Raw genomic sequence first — 19,957 nt, forward strand, 5'->3', positions numbered from 1 at the left:
TGTGTGTGTGCGTGCGTGTGTATCTGTGTGTGTGTGTGTGTGTGTGTGTGTGTGTGTGTGTGTGGATCGACGTGTTTCGTGATTGCTCTGTAGTGACAGTTTTTCTTATCGCCTTTAAACTGTTCTTTCATTTCAACCCCGTTCGGTCTTTCCTTGGTCTGCTTCTCCTGGTCCAGGGGCGTGTCCGTTGCCTTACAGAAACCACCACCACCGCACCCCACACCCCGGCACACCACACACCAGCAGAGGTCACCTTAAACCGAAGCACCTGCGCCACAAGGAGTTCGTTCTTGCTTTAAGTTTCCCTTCAGGAGGAACTCATACATACACGACTGTTATCGTGAGGAAACACCTCTCTCTCTCTCTCTCTCTCTCTCTCTCTCTCTCTCTCTCTCTATATATATATATATATATATATATATATATATATATATATATATATATATATATATATATATATATATATATATATATATGTCTTTTCCTAGCGCTACCTCGAGCACTTGCGGGGGGAGTGGGTTGTTATTTCATGTGTGGCGAGGTGGCGACGAGAATGAATAAGGGCAGACTGTATGAATTGTGTACATGTGTATATATGTATATTTCTGTGTGTGTGTATATATATATATATATATATATATATATATATATATATATATATATATATATATATATATATACGTTGGGATGTATAGGTATGTATAGGTATGTATAGGTATGTATAGGTATGTGCGTGTGCGGACGTGTATGTATATACATGTGTATGTGGGTGGGTTGAGCCATTCTTTCGTCTGTTTCCTTGTCCTACCTCGCTAAAGCGGGAGACAGCAACAAAGTATATATATATATATATATATATATATATATATATATATATATATATATATATATATATATATATATATATATATATATATATATTTCATACTATTCGCCATTTCCCGCCTCAGCGAGGTAGCGTTAAGAACAGAGGACTGGGCCTCTGAGGAAACATCCTCACCCGGCCCCCTTCTCTGTTCCTTCCTTTGGAAAAAAAAAAAAAATGAGAGGGGAACATTTCCAGCCCCCCGCTCCCTTCCCTTTTAGTCGCCTTCTACGACACGCCGGGAATACGTGGGAAGTATTCTTTTTCCCCTATCCCCAGGGGGGCAAAGGTTCTGGGAGCGTTGAAGAAAGTGTGGAAGGCGAGAACGTTATCTTGGAAAGCAAAAATGGGTATGCTTTAAGGAATAGTGGTTCCAACAATGTTATATGGTTGTAAGGCATGGGCGATAGATAGGGTTGTGCGGAGGGTAGATGTGTTGGAAATGAGATGTTTGAGGACAATATGTGGTGTGAGGTGGTTTGATCAAGTAAGTAATTAAAGGGTAAGAGAGATGTGTGGTAATAAAAAGAGTGTGGGTGAAAGAGCAGAAGAGGGTGTATTGAAATGGTTTGGTCACATGGAGAGAATGGATGAGGAAAGATTGACAAAGAGGATATATGTGTCAGAGGTGGAGGGAACGAGAAGAAGTGGAAGACCAAACTGGAGATGGAAGGATGGAGTGAAAAAGATTTTGAGTGATCGGGGCTTGAACATACAGGAGGGTGAAAGGCGTGCAAGGAATAGAGTGAATTGGAACGATGTTGTAAACCGGGATCGACGTACTGTCAATGGATTGAACCAGGGCATGTGAAGCGTCTGGAGTAAATCATGGAAAGTTTTGTGGGTCCTGGATGTGGAAAGGGGCTGTGGTTTTGGTGCATATATATACTATTCCTGGGGACAGGGGAGAGAGAATACTTCCCACGCATTCCCTGCGTATCATAAGGAACCCATCAACTTCATTCTCATAATCACATAGTTTTGATTTATTTTTCTTACTTTAAGAATAAACACGAATGATGTATAAACTTGACCAAGAAGACACACAGTGCATAACTAAAGGTTAAAAAACACTATTGGGAAAGAGACTGACTGTTAGTCTGGCATATAGGGTGTGAAAATGTCATCGACCACAGGTGTGAGGGCGTGACCAGGTGGCGGGCGTGACAGTAGTAGCATGACGCCGGTCCCTCCCCCCACACTGTCCTGCCCACCACTGGTGGCGCAACACTGTCTTACCAACCACACCCTACCTCACCCTTCTGTGGCGACCATGGTTTCCAGCCCTGTGCTGCCACTCTACATCGTCCCCGCCCACTTCCTGCCACCTATCATGATTCCCATTTACTGCCACGCATCATGGTCCCCACTTACTGCCACCCATCATGGTCCCCACTTACTGCCACCCATCATGGTCCCCACCTCCTGCCATCCATCATGTCCTCACTTACTGGCACCCATCATGGTTTCCCCTTCTTGCCACCCATCATGATTCCCACTTCCTGCCACCCATCATGATTCCCACTTACTGCCACCCATCATGGTCCAGTTTACTGCCACTCATCATGGTCCCCACCTCCTGCCACCCATTATGGCCCCCACTTTCTGCAACCCATCATGTCCCCACTTACTGCCACCAATCATGGTCCCCACTTCCTGCCACCCACCATGATCCCCTCTCACTGCCACCTATCATGGTCCCACTTACTGCCACCCATAATGGTTCCCACTTCCAGCCACCCATCATGTTCACACTTACTGCCACCCATCATGGTCTCCACTTACTGCCACCCATCATGGTCCCCACTTCCTGCCACCCATCATGTCCCCACTTACTGCCACCCATCATGGTCCCCACTTCCTTCCACCCATCATGGTCCCCACTTCCTTCCACCCATCATGGTCCCCACTTCCTTCCAACCATCATGGTCCCCACCTCCTGCCACCCATCATGGTCCCCACTTCCTGCCACCCATCATGTCCCCACTTCCTGCCACCCATCATGTCCCCACTTACTGCCACCCATCATGGTCCCCACTTCCTGCCACCCATCATGTCCCCACTTACTGCCACCCATCATGGTCCCCACTTCCTGCCACCCATCATGTCCCCACTTCCTGCCACCCATCATGTCCCCACTTACTGCCACCCATCATGGTCCCCACTTCCTGCCACCCATCATGTCCCCACTTCCTGCCACCCATCATGGTCCCCACTTCCTGCCACCCATCATGTCCCCACTTACTGCCACCCATCATGGTCCCCACTTCCTTCCACCCATCATGTCCCCACTTACTGCCACCCATCATGTCCCCACTTCCTTCCACCCATCATGGTCCCCACTTCCTTCCACCCATCATGGTCCCCACTTCCTGCCACCCATCATGTCCCCACTTACTGCCACCCATCATGATCCCCACCGCTTGCCACCCATCATGTTCCCAACTTCCTACCACCATAATGTCCTCACTTACTGCCATCCATCATGGTCTCCACTTCCTGCTAACCATCATGGTCCCCACTTCCTGCCGCCAATCATAGTCCCCACTTACTGCCACCCATCATGGTCCCCACTTCCTTCCACCCATCATGGTCCCCACCTCCTGCCACTCATCATGGTCCCCACTTCCTTCCACCCATCATGGTCCCCACTTCCTTCCACCCATCATGGTCCCCACTTCCTTCCACCCATCATGGTCCCCACCTCCTGCCACCCATCATGGTCCCCATCTTACTGCCACTCATCTTGACCGCCGTTCCTCCGATCCCCCCCCCTCCCCCACTGTGGTTCCATCCTTCTTACCATCCATAAAGATCACTGTTCTGTTTTTATCACCCATCGTGGTCCTCACCCTCCTGTTGCCACTAGCCATGGTCCCTGCCTTACTGTTGCCACCAGCCATGGTCCCTGCCTTACTGTTGCCACCAGCCATGGTCCCTGCCTTACTGTTGCCACCAGCCATGGTCCCTGCCTTACTGTTGCCACCAGCCATGGTCCCTGCCTTACTGTTGCCACCAGCCATGGTCCCTGCCTTACTGTTGCCACCAGCCATGGTCCCTGCCTTACTGTTGCCACCAGCCATGGTCCCTGCCTTACTGTTGCCACCAGCCATGGTCCCTGCCTTACTGTTGCCACCAGCCATGGTCCCTGCCTTACTGTTGCCACCAGCCATGGTCCCTGCCTTACTGTTGCCACCAGCCATGGTCCCTGCCTTACTGTTGCCACCAGCCATGGTCCCTGCCTTACTGTTGCCACCAGCCATGGTCCCTGCCTTACTGTCGCCACCCCTCATGGTCCCTGCCTTACTGTTGCCACCAGCCATGGTCCCTGCCTTACTGTTGCCACCAGCCATGGTCCCTGCCTTACTGTTGCCACCCCTCATGGTCCCCGGCCTCCTGCTGTCCCCCACAACTACCCTCACCTTCCCCCTGCCACCCACCATGTTGCCGTCTTATTGATCTGATTTGCGACGGTATCGGCGGCAGTATTACCGGGCACGTCATGCATGCTCGTGCTGTGAGCGGTGGCACAAAAGGATTATGGAGGACAATGGATCTTTGTCAGACCAAAGAGGGCTGATATTCACCACAGATATTGTTACAAGACTGGTCCATTACATGAGCTTCACATGGTGCCCTACCTTTAAAAGCCAGCCACAAAGTGCCCCACCATACCCTCATGCCAGTCACCAGCCAAAGAGTGCGGAGGGAACAGGAGACGAGAAATACCTTTACTACTAACTGTCTACCTCCAGAGCATACGGCTGGTCGACCACCATCAATAGTTGGTTCAAGTGATGTGGCTATTCCTGTCGGTAGGACACACACACACACACACACACACACACACACACACACACACACACACACACACACACACACACACACACACACACACACACACACACTTTCCCTCGCAGGCTTCTGCTATCCTTTGCGCGCCATAACGTCATTGTTTTTGTCCTACCTCGTCTCCGTCAATAAGGTTGAGAACAGTGACCACTACATGATAACATAGACCTTTACTGCTGAATCCCACGTGCTCCAAGATTGCCTAACATGTTCACATCAGCTGCATGATCACGAGACCGTGATCCTTAACCACAGTTGTGGGGAAAAAAAAGAGGAAAAAACATATAATCTGAGGAGGATGAAAAATTACTTTTTAAACATCAGAAGCGGCAGGTAAACTTCCTGATCAAGGTTACCTCCATTGATGGTGGTGAAAACAGTGAGAAGAGAGAGCGTTACTTAACTGTATGTCTTACCTTAAACACTTCTCTATCTACATAAACTGCATGAAGTCACACTTGCACTTTCAGTGGGTTATTGCAAAACAGTAGCCAGTCAGTTCCAACCCCACATGACGTCCTGTCCCCGGCGGCGCGCGTCTCTGCCTCCTTCTTGGTAAAATGTCCACGTAATGTTTACCTTACCATCCATGGTTCCCTCCTAACACGGCGGTGGGCCACGGTGAGGGAGCCTCCGGACTTGGTGAGCCTTTAGAGGGAGGAGTCCCGGGCGACGGTCACCTGTGTAGTCTGCTCGGTCAGGGGAATCCTCGCGTCCTGGTGCCGCCAGTCGTACCGGACGCTGCTTGTAAACAAACATGACGTAAGACAATGGTACTTCGTTTAGAAGAAAAAAAACACAGCATTTGATAATGATAAGCCTAATGTACCTCAACAATGACTGCTAAACTTCTAGACATTCACATTCAGAATGATGACTTTATGTTATCACAAATAATCATCAAACGTCGTAACGAAAAGAAAAAACTTTTATATGAAAGTGAAAACTGATGATGATTCACTGTCTATGAACTTCTATCATGTTATTTAAGGTTATACATCAAGAAAAACATACATGCTTTTCAAGGGCAAAGAAAAACTTGCTTGAACTAGAAATGCACACATCAGTGTCAGAATTATATATATATATATATATATATATATATAAATATATAAATATCCCTGGGGATAGGGGAGAAAGAATACTTCCCACGTATTCCCTGCGTGTCGTAGAAGGCGACTAAAAGGGAAGGGAGCGGGAGGCTGGAAATCCTCCCCTCTCTCTTTTTTTTTTTTTTTTTTTTTTTAATTTTCCAAAAGAAGGAACAGAGAATTGGGCCAGGTGAGGGTATTCCCTCAAAGGCCCAGTCCTCTGTTCTTAACGCTACCTCGCTAATGCGGGAAATGGCGAATAGTTAAAAAAAAAAAAATATATATATATATATATATATATATATATATATATATATATATATATATATATATATATATATACATATATATATATATATATATATATATATATATATATATATATATATATATATATATATATATATATATATATATATATATATTAACTTATTTATTTGTATTTATTGAATTTATAATACTTTGTCGCTGTCTCCCGCGTTAGCAAGGTAGAGCAAGGAAACTGACGAAAGAATGGCCCAACCCACCCACATACTCATGTATATATATATATATATATATATATATATATATATATATATATATATATATATATATATATACATATATATATATATATATATATATATATATATATATATATATATATATATATATATATATATATATATATACACGTCCACACATGCACATATACATACCTAAACATTTCAACGTATACATATATATACATACACAGACATATACAGTTGTACACATGTACATAATTCATACTTGCTGCCTTTATTCATTCCCGTCGCCACCCCGCCACATATGAAATGACAACCCCCTCCCCCCGCACGCGCGCGAGGTACAACTAGGAAAAGACATCAAAGGCCACATTCGTTCACACTCAGTCATGTGCAGTGCACCAAAATCACAGCTCCCTTTCCACATCCAGGCCCCACAAAACTTTCCATGGTTTACTGCAGACGCTTCACATACCCTGGTTCAATCCATTGACAGCACATCGACCCAGGTATGCCACATCGTTCCAATTCACTCTATTCCTTCCACGCCTTTCATCCTCCAGCATGTTCAGGCCCCGATCGCTCAAAATCTGTTTCACTCCATCCTTTCACCTCCAATTTGGTGTCCCACTTCTCCTCGTTCCCTCCACCTCTGACACACATATATCCTCTATGTCAATCTTTCCTCACTCATTCTCTCCATTTGACCAAACCATTTCAATACACCCTCTTCTGCTCTCTCAACCACACTCTTCTTATTACCACACATCTCTCTTACCCTTTCATTACTCATCCGATAAAACCACCTCACACCACATATTGTCCTCAAACATCTCATTTCCAACAAAACCACCCTCCTTCGCACAACTCTATCTATAGCCCACGCCGCGCAACCATATAAGATTGTTAGAACCACTATTCCTTCAAATATACCCATTTTTGTTCTCCGAGATAATGTTCTCGCCTTCCACACATTTTTCAACTTTCCCAGAACTTTCGCCCCCTCCCCCACCCTGTGATTCACTCCCGCCTCCATAGTTCCATCCGCTGCCAAATTCACTCCTAGATATCTTAAACACTTCACTTCCTCCAGTTTTTCTCCATTCAAACTTACCTCCCAATTGACTTGTCTCTCAACCCTACTGCACCGAATAACCCGAATCAGCCACCAGCACTGTATCATCAGCGAACAACAACTGACTCACTTCCCAAGCCCTCTCATCCACAACAGACTGCATACTTGCCCCTCTCTCCAAAACTCTTGCATTCACGTCCCGAACAACCCCATCCATAAGAAATTAAACAACAATGGAGACATCACGCACCCCTGTCGTAAACCGACATTCACTGAGAACCAGTCACTTTCTTCTCTTCCTACGCGTACACATGCCTTACATTCTCGATAAAAACTTTTCACTGCTTCCAGCAACTTGCCTCCCACACCATATACTCTTAATACCTTCCACAGAGCATATCTGTCAACTCTATCATATGCCTCCTCCAGATCAATAAATGCTGCATATAAATCCATTTATTTTTCCAAGTATTTCTCACATACACTCTTCAAAGCAAACACCTGATCCACACATCCTCTACCACTTCTTAAACCACACTGATCTTCTCCAATCTGATGTTCTGTTCATACCTTCACCCTCTCAATCAATACCCTCCCATATAATTTCCCAGGAATACTCAGCAAAATTATACCGCTATAATTTGAACACTCACCTTTATACCCTTTGCCTTTGTACAATGGCATAATGCATGCATTCCGCCAATCCTCAGGCACCTCACCATGAGCCATACATACACTGAATACCCTAACCAACCAGTCAACAACACAGTCACCCCCTTTTCTAATGAGTTCCACTGCAAGACCCTCCAAACTCGCCGCCTTGCCGGCTTTCATCTTCCGCAAAGCTTTCACAACCTCTCCTCTATTTACCAAATCATTCTCCCTGACCCTCACACTTCGCACACCATCTCCATCAAAACACCCTATATCTGCCACTCTATCATCTAACACATTGAACAAACCTTCAAAATATTCACTCCATATCCTTCTTACATCACTACTGCTTGATATTACCTCCCTATCATCCCCCTTAACCGATGTTCCCATTTGTTCTCTTGTCTTGCGCACTTTACTTTAACTTCTTCCAAAATATCTTTTTATTCCCCCTAAAATTCAATGATACTCTCTCACCCCAACTCTCATTTGCCCTCTTTTTCACCTCTTGCACATTTCTCTTCACCTCCTGCCTCTTTCTTTTTTATGCATTTCCCAGTCATTTGCACTATTTTCCTGCAAAAATCGTCCAAATACCTCTGTCTTCTCTTTCACCAATAATCTTACCTCTCCATCCCACCACTAACTACCCTTTCTAATTTGCCCAGTTCCCACGCTTCTCATGTCGCAAGCATCTTTTGCGCAAGCCATCACTGCTTCCCTAATTACATCCCATTCCTCCCCCACTCCCCTTACGTCGTTTGCTCTCACCTTTTTCCATTCTGCACTCAGTCTCTCCTGGTACTTCCTCACACAAGTCTCCTTCCCAAGCTCGCTCTCACCACTCACTTCACCCTAACATTCTCTCTTCTTTTCTGAAAACCTCTACAAATCTTCACCATCGCCTCCATAAGATAATGATCAGACATCTCTCCAGTTGCACCTCTCAGCACATTAACATCCAAAAATCCCTCTTTCGCGCGCCTGTCAATTAACACGGAATCCAAAAACGCTCTCTGGCATCTCTCCGACTTACATATGTATACTTATTTATATCTCTCTTTTTAAACCAGTTATTTCCAATCACCAGTCCTTTTTCAGCACACAAATCTACAAGCTCCTCACCATTTCCATTTACAACACTAAATACCCCATGTATACCAATCATTCCCTCAACTGCTACATTACTCACCTTTGCATTCAAGTCACCCATTACTATAACCCGGTCTCGTGCATCAAAACTACTAACACACTCACTCAGCTGCTCCCAAAGCACTTGCCTCTCATGATCTTTCTTCTCATGTCCAGGTGCATAGGCCCCAATAATCACCCATCTCTCTCCATCCACTTTCAGTTTTACCCATATCAATCTAGAATATATTTTCTTACACTCTATCACAAACTCCCACCACTCCTGTTTCAGGAATAGTGCTGCTCCTACCTTTGCTCTTGTCCTCTCACTAACCCCTGACTTTACTCCCAAGACATTCCCAAACCACTCTTTCCCTTTACCCTTGAGCTTCGTTTCACTCAGAGCCAAAATATCCAAGTTGCTTTCCTCAAACATACTACCTATCTCTCCTTTTTTCTCATCTTGGTTACATCCACACACATTTAGACACCCCAATCTGAGCCTTCGAGGAGGAGGAGCACTCCCTGCATGAGTTGAAAGTTGAAATACAAGGAGGGGAGGGTTTCTAGCTCCCGCTCTTGTCCCCTTTAGTCGCCTTCTACGACACGCGGGGAATGCGTGGGAAGTATTCCCTGGGAATAGGGGAGAAATGTATATGTGGTTTCGGTGCTTTATACATGACAGCTAGAGGCTGAGAGTGAACGAATGTGGCCTTTGTTGTCTTTTCCTAGCGCTGCCTCGCGCGCGTGCTGGAGGAGGTGGTTGTTATTTCTTGAGTAGCGGGGTGGCGACGCGAATGAATTAAGGCAGCAAGTATGAATTATGTACTTGTGTATATATATATATATATCTGTACATATATGTATATATATGTATATATATATATATATATATATATATATATATATATATATATATATATATATATATATATATATATATATATATATATGTATACGTTGAAATGTATAGGTATGTATATGTGCGTGTGTGGACGTGAATGTATATACATGTGTATGCGGGTGGGTTGGGCCATTCTTTCTTCTGTTTCCTTGCGCTACCTCGTCTAACGTGGGAGACAGCGAGAAAATATCATAAAAGTATGAATATATATATATATATATATATATATATATATATATATATATATATATATATATATATATATATATATATATATATATATTCTTTCCATCGTTTACCCCGGACGCTTCACATGCCTTGATTTAATCCGCTGACAGCACGTCAACCCCTGTATACCACATCGCTCCAATTCACTCTATTCCTTGCCCTCCTTTCACCCTCCTGCATGTTCAGGCCCCGATCACACAAAATCCTTTTCACTCCATCTTTCCACCTCCAATTTGGTCTCCCTCTTCTCCTCGTTCCCTCCACCTCCGACACATATATCCTCTTGGTCAATCTTTCCTCACTCATTCTCTCCATGTGCCCAAACCACTTCAAAACACCCTCTTCTGCTCTCTCAACCAGGCTCTTTTTATTTCCACACATCTCTCTTACCCTTACATTACTTACTCGATCAAACCACCTCACACCACACATTGTCCTCAAACATCTCATTTCCAGCACATCCATCCTCCTGCGCACAACTCTATCCATAGCCCACGCCTCGCAACCATACAACATTATATATATATATATATATATATATATATATATATATCCCTTGGGATAGGGGAGAAAGAATACTTCCCACGCATTCCTCACGTGTCATAGATGGCGACTAAAGGGGACGGGAGCGGGGGGGCTACAAACCCTCCCCTCCTTGTATTTTAATTTTATAAAAGGGGAAACAGAAAGAGTCACGCGGGGAGTGCTCATCCTCCTCTAAGGCTCAGATTGGGATGTCTAAATGTGTGTGGATGTAACCGAGATGAGAAAAAAGGAGAGATAGGTAGTATGTTTGAAGAAAGGATCCTGGATGTTTTGGCTCTGAGTGAAACGAAGCTCAAGGGTAAAGGGGAAGAGTGGTTTGGGAATGTCTTGGGAGTAAAGTCAGGGGTTAGTGAGAGGACAAGAGCAAGGGAAGGTGTAGCACTACTCCTGAAACAGGAATTGTGAGAGTAAGTGATAGAGTGTAAGAAAGTGAATTCTAGATTGATATGGGTAAAACTGAAAGCTGATGGAGAGAGATGGGTGATTATTGGTGCATATGCACCTGGGCATGAGAAGAAAGATCATGAGAGGCAAGTGTTTTGGGAGCAGCTGAATGAGTGTTAGTGGTTTTGATGCACAAGACTGGGTTATAGTGATGGGTGATTTGAATGCAAAGGTGAGTAATGTGGCAGTTGAGGGAACAATTGGTATACATGGGGTGTTCAGTGTTGTAAATGGAAATGGTGAAGAGCTTGTAGATTTGTGTGCTGAAAAAGGGCTGGTGATTGGGAATACCTGGTTTAAAAAGCGAGATGGAGAGAGATGGGTGATTAATGGTGCATATGCACCTGGGCATGAGAAGAAAGATCATGAGAGGCAAGTGTTTTGGGAGCAGTTGAATGAGTGTGTTAGTGGTTTTGATGCACAAGACTGGGTTATAGTGATGGGTGATTTGAATGCAAAGGTGAGTTATGTGGCAGTTGAGGGAACAATTGGTATACATGGGGTGTTCAGTGTTGTAAATGGAAATGGTGAAGAGCTTGTAGATTTATGTGCAGAAAAAGGGCTGGGGATTGGGAATACCTGGTTTAAAAAGCGAGATATACATAAGTATACGTATGTAAGTAGGAGAGATGGCCAGAGAGCATTATTGGACTACGTGTTAATTGATAGGCGCGCGAAAGAGAGACTCTTGGATGTTAACGTGCTGAGAGGTGCAGCTGGAGGGATGTCTGATCATTATCTTGTGGAGGCGAAGGTGAAGATTTGTAGGGCTTTTCAGAAAAGAAGAGAGAATGCTGGGGTGAAGAGAGTGGTGAGAGTTAGTTAGCTTGGGAAGGAGACTTGTGTGAGGAAGTACCAGGAGAGACAGAGTTCAGAATGGAAAAAGGTGAGAACAAAGGAGGTAAGGGGAGTGGGGGAGGAACGGGATGTATTTAGGGAATCAGTGATGGCTTGCGCAAAAGATGCTTGTGGCATGAGAAGCGTGGTGGGTGGGTTGATTAGAAAGGGTAGTGAGTGGTGGGATGAAGAAGTAAGATTATTAGTGAAAGAGAAGAGAGAGGCATTTGGACGATTTTTGCAGGGAAAAAATGCAAATGAGTGGGAGATGTATAAAAGAAAGTGGCAGGAGGTCATGAGAAAGGTTCAAGAGGAGAAAAAGAGGGCAAATGAGAGTTGGGGTGAGAGAGTATCATTAAATTTTAGGGAGAATAAAAAGATGTTTTGGAAGGAGGTAAATAGAGTGCGTAAGACAAGGGAGCAAATGGGAGCTTCAGTGAAGGGGGCTAATGGGGAGGTGATAACAAGTAGTGGTGATGTGAGAGGGAGATGGAGCGAGTATTTTGAAGGTTTGTTGAATGTGTTTGATTTTAGAGTGGCAGATATAGGGTGTTTTGGTCGAGGTGGTGTGCAAAGTGAGAGGGTTAGTGAAAATGATTTGGTAAACAGAGAAGAGATAGTAAAAGCTTTGCGGAAGATGAAAGCCGGCAAGGCAGCAGGTTTGGATGGTATTGCAGTGGAATTTATTAAAAAAGGGGGTGACTGTGTTGTTGACTGGTTGGTAAGGTTATTTAATGTATGTATGACTCATGGTGAGGTGCCTGAGGATTTGGCGGAATTGCTTGCCATTGTACAAAGGCAAAGGGGATAAGAGTGAGTGCTCAAATTACAGAGGTATAAGTTTGTTGAGTATTCCTGGAAAATTATCTAGGAGGGCATTGATTGAGAAGGTGAAGGCATGTACAGAGCATCAGATTGGGAAAGAGCAGTGTGGTTTCAGAAGTGGTAAAGGATGTGTGGATCAGGTGTTTGCTTTGAGGAATGTATGTGAGAAATACTTAGAAAAGCAAATGGATTTGTATGTAGCATTTATGGATCTGGAGAAGGCATATGATAGAGTTGATAGAGATGCTCTGTGGAAGGTACTAAGAATATATGGTGTGGGAGGCAAGTTGTTAGAAGCAGTGAAAAGTTTTTATCGAGGATGTAAGGCATGTGTAAGTGTAGGAAGAGAGGAAAGTGATTGGTTCTCAGTGAATGTAGGTTTGCGGCAGGGGTGTGTGATGCCTCCATGGTTGTTTAATTTGTTTATGGATGAGGTTATTAGGGAGGTGAATGCAAGAGTTTTGGAAAGAGGGGCAAGGATGCAGTCTGTTGTGGATGAGAGAGCTTGGTAAGTGAGTCAGTTGTTGTTCGGTGATGATACATCGCTGGTGATTGATTCATGTGAGAAACTGCAGAAGCTGGTGACTGAGTTTGGAAATGTGTGTGAAAGAAGAAAGCTGAGAGTAAATGTGAATAAGAGCAAGGTTATTAGGTACAGTAGGGTTGAGGGTCAAGTCAATTGGGAGATAAGTTTGAATGGAGAAAAGCTGGAGGAAGTAAAGTGTTTTAGACATATGGGAGTTGATCTGGCAGCGGATGGAACCATGGAAGCGGAAGTGAATCAAAGGGTGGGGGAGAGGGCAAAAATTCTGGGAGCCTCGAAGAATGTTTGGAAGTCGAGAACATTATCTCGGAAAGCAAAAATGGGTATGTTTGAAGGAATAGTGGTTCTAACAATGTGTATGGTTGTGAGGCGTGGGCTAGGGATAGAGTCGTGCACAGGAGGGTGGATGTGCTGGAAATGAGATATTTGAGGACAATATGTGGTGCGAGGTGGTTTGATCGAGTAAGTAATGTAAGGGTAAGAGAGCTGTGTGGAAATAAAAAGAGTGTGGTTGAGAGAGCAGAAGAGGGTGTTTTGAAATGGTTTGATCACATGGAGAGAATGAGTGAGGAAAGATCGACCAAGAGGATATATGTGTCGGAGGTGGAGGGAACGAGGAGAAGTGGGAGACCAAATTGGAGGTGGAAAGATGGAGTGAAAAAGATTTTGAGTGATCGGGGCCTAAATATGCTGGAGGGTGAAAGGCGTGCAAGGAATAGAGTGAATTGGAACGTTGTGGTATACTGGGGTCGACGTGCTGTCTATGGATTGAACCACGGCATGTGAATCGTCTGGGGTAAACCATGGAAAGTTTTGTGGGGCCTGGATGTGGAAAGGGAGCTGTGGTTTCGGTGCATTATTACATGACAGCTAGAGACTGACTGTGAACGAATAGGGCCTATGTTGTCTTTCCCTAGCGCTACCTCGCACACATGAGGGGGAAGGGGGTTGTTATTCCGTGTGGCGAGGTGGCGATGGGAATAGATAAAGGCAGACTGTGTGAATTGTGTACATGTGTATATATGTATATATCTGTGTGTGTATATATATGTGTACATTGAGATGCATAGGTATGTATATTTGCGTGTGTGGACGTGTATGTATATACATGTGTATGTGGGTGGGTTGGGCCATTCTTTCGTCTGACATTCGTTTCCTGACTTTATTCATTCCCATCGCCACCCCGCCACACATGATATTAACAACCCCTTCCCCCTGAATGTGCGCATGGTAGCGCTAGGAAAAAACTACAGAGGCTACATTCGTTCCATTCGTTCTCTAGATGTCATGTCACTGAAACGACAGCTCTCTTTCCACATCCAGGCCCCACACAACTTTCCATGGTTTACCCCAGACGCTTCACACACCCTGGTTCAATCCATTGACAGCACGTCGACCCCGGTATACCACACCGTTCCAATTCACTCTATTCCTTGCACGCCTTTCACCCTCCTGCATGTTCAGGCCCCGATCACATAAAATCTTTTTCACTCCATCTTTCCACCTCCAATTTGGTCTCCCACTTCTCCTCATTCCCTCCCCCTCTGACACATATATCCTCTTGGTTAATCTTTCCTCACTCATTCTCTCCATGTGACCAAACCATTTCAAAACACCCTCTTCTGCTCTCTCAACCACTTTCTTTATATCACAACACATCTCTCTTACCCTGTTATTACTTACTCGACCAAACCACCTCACACCAAGTATTGTCCTCAAACATCTCATTTCCAGCACATCCAACCTCCTCCGCACAACTCTATCTATAGCCCACGCCTCGCAACCATATAACATTGTTGGAACCACTATTCCTTCAAACATACCCATTTTTGCTTTCCGAGATAATGTTCTCGACTTCCACACATTCTTCAACGCTCCCAGAACTTTCGCCTCCTCTCCCATCCTATGATTCACTTCTGCTTCCATGGTTCCATCCGCTGCCAGATCCACTCCCAGATATCTAAAGCACTGTACTCCCTCCAGTTTTTCTCCATTCAAACTTACCTCCCAAATGACTCGTCCCTCAACCCTACTGTACCTAATAACCTTGCTCTCATTCACATTTACTCTTAACTTTCTTCTTCCACACACTTTACCAAACTCAGTCACCAGCTTCTGCAGTTTCTCACACGAATCAGTTACCAGCGCTGTATCATCATCGAACAACAACTGACTCACTTCCCAAGCTCTCTCATGCACGACAAACTGCATACTTGCCCCTCCCTAAAAAAAGGCTTGCATTCACCTCCCGAACAACCCCATCCATAAACAAATTAAACAACTATGGAGACATCACACACCCCTGCCGCAAACCAACATTTACTGAGAAACAATCCCTTTCCTGTCTTCCTACACGTAAAGAAGCCTTACATCCTCGATAAAAACTTTTCACTGCTTCTAACAACTTTCCCCCAAACCATATATTCTTAATACCTTCCAGAGAGCATCTCTATCAACTCTATTATATGCCCTCTCCAGATCCATAAATGCTACATACAAATCCATTTGCTTTTCTAAGTATTTCTCACATATAGTTTCCCGGGAATACTCAACAAACTTATACCTCTGTGATATGAGCACTCACTCTTATCCCCTTTGCCTTTGTACAATGGCACCATGCAAGCATTCCTCCAATCCTCAGGCACCTCACCATGAGTCATACATACATCACATAACCTTACCAACCAGTCAACAATACAGACACCCCCTTTTTTAATAAATTCCACTGCAATACCATCCAAACCTGCTGCCTTGCCGGCTTTCATCTTCCGCAAAGCTTTTACTACCTCTTCTCTGTTTATTAAATCCTTCTCCCTAACCCTCTCACTTTGCACACCACCTCGACCAAAACACTCTATATCTGCTACTGTATCATCAAACACATTCAACAAACTTTCAAAATGCTCACTCCATTTCCTTCTTACATCACCACCACTTGTTATCACCTCCCCATTAGCCACCTTCACTGAAGCTCCCATTTGCACTCTTGTCTTACGCACTTTATTTACCTCCTTCCAAAACATCTTTTTACTCACCCTAAAATTTATTGATACACTCTCACCCCAACTCTCATTTGCCCTCTTTTTCACATCTTACACCATTCTCTTGACCTACTGCCTCTTTCTTTTATACATTTTCCAGTCATTTGCATTATTTCCCTGCAAAAATCGTCCAAATGCCTCTCTTCTCTTTCACTAATAATCTTACAACTTCATCTCACCACTCACTACCCTTTCTAATCTGCCCACCTCCCACTCTTCTCATGCCACAAGCATCTTTTGCGCAAGCCATCACTGCTTCCCTAAATACATCCCATTCTTCCCCCACTCCCCGTACGTCCTTTGTTTTCACCTTTTTCCATTCTGTACCCAGTCCCTCCTGGTACTTCCTCACACAAGTCTCCTTTCCAAGCTCACCTACTCTCACCACTCTCTTCACCCCAACATTCTCTCTTCTGAAAACCTCTACAAATCTTCACCCTAGCCTCCACAAGATAATGATCAGACATCCCTCCAGTTGCACCTCTTAGCACATTAACATCCAAAAGTCTCTCTTTCGCGCGTCAATCAATTAACACGTAATCCAATAACGCTCTCTGGCCATCTCTCCTACTTACATATGTATGCTTATTGGAAAGGATCACAATTTTGCGCGTGATCAAGATATTCCTATGAGTCTACGGGGAAAATGAAACACGAAAATTTCACCAAATAGCGTCCTAGCTTCGTCTCTTCGATGTATATCAACTGACTGTTATTTTTCTCTCTTGTGTCTCCCCTGATGATGTGATTATTACACGAAAGTGCACTTGTGAACTTTTCGTGTTTCATTTTCCCCGTGGCCTCATAGGAATGTATGCTTATGTATATCTCTCTTTTTATACCAGGTATTCCCAATCACCAGCCCTTTTTCAGCACATAAATGTACAAGCTCTTCACCATTTCCAGTTACAACACTGAACACCCCATGTACATCAATTATTCCCTCAACTGCTACATTACTCACCTTTGCATTCAAATCACCCATCACTATAATCCGGTCTCGTGCATCAAAACTACTAACACACTCACTCAGCTGCTCTCAAAACACTTGCCTCTCATGGTCTTTCTTCTCATGCCCAGGTGCATATACACCAACAATCAACCATCTCTCTCCATCAACTTTCAGTTTTACCCATATCAATCTAGAGATTACCTTCTTACACTCTATCACATACTCCCACCACCCCTGTTTCAGGAGTAGTGCTACTCCTTCCCTTGTTCTTGTCCTCTCACTAACCCCTGACTTTACTCCCAAGACATTCCCAAACCACTCTTTCCCTTTACCTTTGAGCTTCGTTTCACTCAGAGCCAAAACATCCAGGTTCCTTTTCTCAGACATACTACCTATCTCTCCTTTCTTCTCATCTTGGTTACATCCACACACATTTAGACACCCCAATCTGAACCTTCGAGGAGGATGAGCACTCCCCCGTGACTCCTTCTGTTTCCCCTTTTAGAAAGTTAAAATACAAGTTAAAATATATGTACATATAAATACATACATATATATATATACATATATATATATATATATATATATATATATATATATATATATATATATATATATATATATATATATATATATATATATATCATACAAACTTCCAACAGCCTGCGAGGTAGCGACTAAATGCTAGTATATCACATTTTTTTCCAGCAGCCAGCAGCTCAGTTTTACGTCAGTGGATCATCTACCGGCTGCCAGTTCGTATGTAACGTGCAGTACTTAATCCCATCAACCAACCAGAACACTCACCTACCAAGGCGTGTGTACGTGCCCCAATATAAACTGCCGGGATGGTAGATACATCTTCCTCAGTCGAAATCTCCTCAGGCATATTTGTTACACCTGAGGTACTAATGCTTTAGGAACTTGATATCTATTGATTTTTTTTTCTTTTTTTGGAAAAACTGCACAAATGAGGTAGCTGGCCCTCGCCATCCTGTGGCCAGATTTTCAACGCCTGGCTGATCCTCTCGATAATCGTGAGAAACCAAACAACAAGAGACAAGTTTTATGGAGCTGGTCGACTGCTTTGTAGGTTCGGTTTCGCGAGACTGTGTCCTCGAAACTTCCGGTTCCTTAGTACATGATCTTGAATATGTCAGCAAATCGCCTTCCACCATTATTCAAAATATCACCACAAAGTTTCAAGACGGATTTGCCAACGTAGATATTACGATGGAACACATACTAAAAAAAAGCTTTATAAAAAGAGGACAGATATTCATTTTCAAAGAATCAATTATCTTTTTATGAATTACCTGCAGTTTTACATCGACAAAATGTTACACATTATAAGATCACCAAATCGTCTGTATAAGCTTGTAAATAATGACGTCACGGCTCAGTGACCCGTCAGTACATGAGAAGCCATTATCAAATCTAACGATAAACATACACAAAAAAATTTAAGATTATTCGAATTCTGGTTTACTTGAAGTTACTACACAACAAGGCACATGGATCTTAGTTCTGTTTGAAATTTGCAAATGTGTGGAGGGAACGCCATTTCCTTCCCTCAGGCAAGATACCGTAATAAAATATCAAGCATGTGTGACGAGCGAGCCACCTCACAAAACACTGTTTCACTCCAGTGTGCAAACCTTTATATCAGGTGTGACCCTTAACGGGTCCCCACACGAAGTCGGTTCGCTCCAGTGAGTTTCGAAACCTTCGTATCACAGCTTGTCGTTAGGTTGGTCACTACACGAAGCTGGTTCGCTCCGAGCTTCGAACGCATCATAACAGCTGTGACTGTGACATGTTATTCGTCCGTCGTTTCTTTTTATATTTTGTCGTGGAGAATGTGAGGTTTATGTACGACTTTCAGTAAGCCCCGAAGAGGGATGGAAAATACATCGCTGGAAATAGTGGTCTTGTCTCTTTGATGTAATATCAATAATATATCAATAAAGCATTTCGTTATAATGTTTACTTCTATCAGTATGTTATAATTTCGTAATGAAACGACTTATTCTTTATGTTTGTTGAATGATCCTTTTCCTCCAGTGTCTGTACACGGTCTGTTTAGAGGCCGGCGTCGTCCCATAGTCTATTTAGTGGCTGGTGTCCTCCCTCATTCTGTCCACTGGTTGGTGTCCTCCCACAGTCTGTTCAGTGGCAGGTGTCCTCCTACATCTTCAGTGGTTGGTGTCGTCCCACAGTTTCTTCAGTGGCATGTGTCCTCCTACATCTTCAGTGGTTGGTGTCGTCCCACAGTTTCTTCAGTGGCAGGTGTCCTCCTACATCTTCTTCAGTGGTTGGTATCGTCCCACAGTTTCTTCAGTGGCAGGTGTCCTCCTACATCTTCTTCAGTGGTTGGTGTCGCCCCACAGTTTGTTCAGTGGCTGTTCAGTAAAGGATATGTCGTGTTATTTCCCTCCGATTTCAAAATGTCTGATAGT

At 43.9% G+C, this 19,957-nt stretch overlaps 1 protein-coding gene across 4 annotated transcripts in view; it reads left to right on the forward strand.

The window, feature by feature from the left end:
• Positions 1 to 19,957, forward strand: part of LOC139764076 (uncharacterized) — a 239,659-nt gene that overhangs the window by 121,515 nt on the left and 98,187 nt on the right. The gene's annotated exons all lie outside the window — the stretch shown is intronic.

This window comes from Panulirus ornatus, chromosome 48 (genome assembly GCF_036320965.1).
Source record: "Panulirus ornatus isolate Po-2019 chromosome 48, ASM3632096v1, whole genome shotgun sequence".
In the NCBI taxonomy this organism is placed as follows: Eukaryota; Metazoa; Arthropoda; class Malacostraca; order Decapoda; family Palinuridae; genus Panulirus; species Panulirus ornatus.